Consider the following 780-nt stretch of genomic DNA (forward strand, 5'->3'; position numbering starts at 1 on the left):
GATGTGTAATAAGGCTGGGACCGGAGTGTCTGGGGTGAATGGAGGTGGAGGCAGCGGCGGTGGCGGCGGGTGCTAGCGGGCAGGGCTGGGAGGTGGCACCAGAGTGGGGGAGTGGGAGCGAGCGAGCGGGGCGCAGGGGTGAGGATTTCCTAGGGGCTGAGCGGTGCCGGCGGTTCCGTGAGAAAGGCGGGTGAGTGCGAGGGGAGCGCGGGGGCGGGGACAATGGGAAGAAGGGCTGGTTGGCGGGGTGGGGGGGAACAATGGGGTGCGGGAGTGGGGGCAGCGGCTCAGCGGGGCAGGAGGTAGGGCAAGGAGATGAAGGCTGATATAACGGGAGAGCGAGATGGTGGGGGTGTTATGGGATAGTTGGGGAGTCCGGCGGGCGGGAGGAGTATTGGAAGGCTAGTGGGGTAACTGGGAGTGGTAAGAGGGGCAGACGTTGGGGTAATAGGATGGATCAGGTTTTGGGGAGACAGGGTAATTGGGAGTAAGAGAAGAAGAGGGGAGGATTTGGGGTGAGAGGATGGGGGCAGGAGTAAAGGAGGTGCGGTGTGGTGAAGAGCTAGTTGGGAGGAAAGGGAGATTGGGAGGGGCCAGGGCAGGGGGAGGACTGTCAAGTCCCGATACAGGCTGTGCGGGGTGGGGGGTGGTGTAATGTGTCAGGCTGTACGTTTCAGAGAGATGTTTCCTGCCTCTCTCCAACCCCGCATCAGGTCCTTGGAGAAGGGAGCCCTGAGCTTCGAGGTGCGGGGAGAGGAGGGGGCGGGGTTGAGGTGGAGG

The 780-nt window shown here is 63.3% G+C and overlaps 1 protein-coding gene across 5 annotated transcripts in view; it reads left to right on the forward strand.

Annotated features, from left to right (window-relative positions):
* The window catches only part of DCUN1D4 (defective in cullin neddylation 1 domain containing 4), a 66,521-nt gene that overhangs the window by 471 nt on the left and 65,270 nt on the right, over window positions 1–780 (forward strand). The window contains exon 1 of one of the 5 annotated variants that reach the window (XM_025040268.1): window positions 119–190. The exons of 2 other annotated variants lie outside the window; for them this stretch is intronic. The gene's annotated coding sequence lies outside the window, so the exon portion shown is untranslated. Of the gene's footprint in view, window positions 1–118; window positions 191–661; window positions 745–780 lie in introns of those variants that run through there. 2 more of the 5 variants (XM_015597608.2, XM_025040269.1) reach the window with 2 other exon arrangements.

Source organism: Pteropus alecto, unplaced genomic scaffold (assembly GCF_000325575.1).
Source record: "Pteropus alecto unplaced genomic scaffold, ASM32557v1 scaffold57, whole genome shotgun sequence".
NCBI lineage: Eukaryota > Metazoa > Chordata > Mammalia > Chiroptera > Pteropodidae > Pteropus > Pteropus alecto.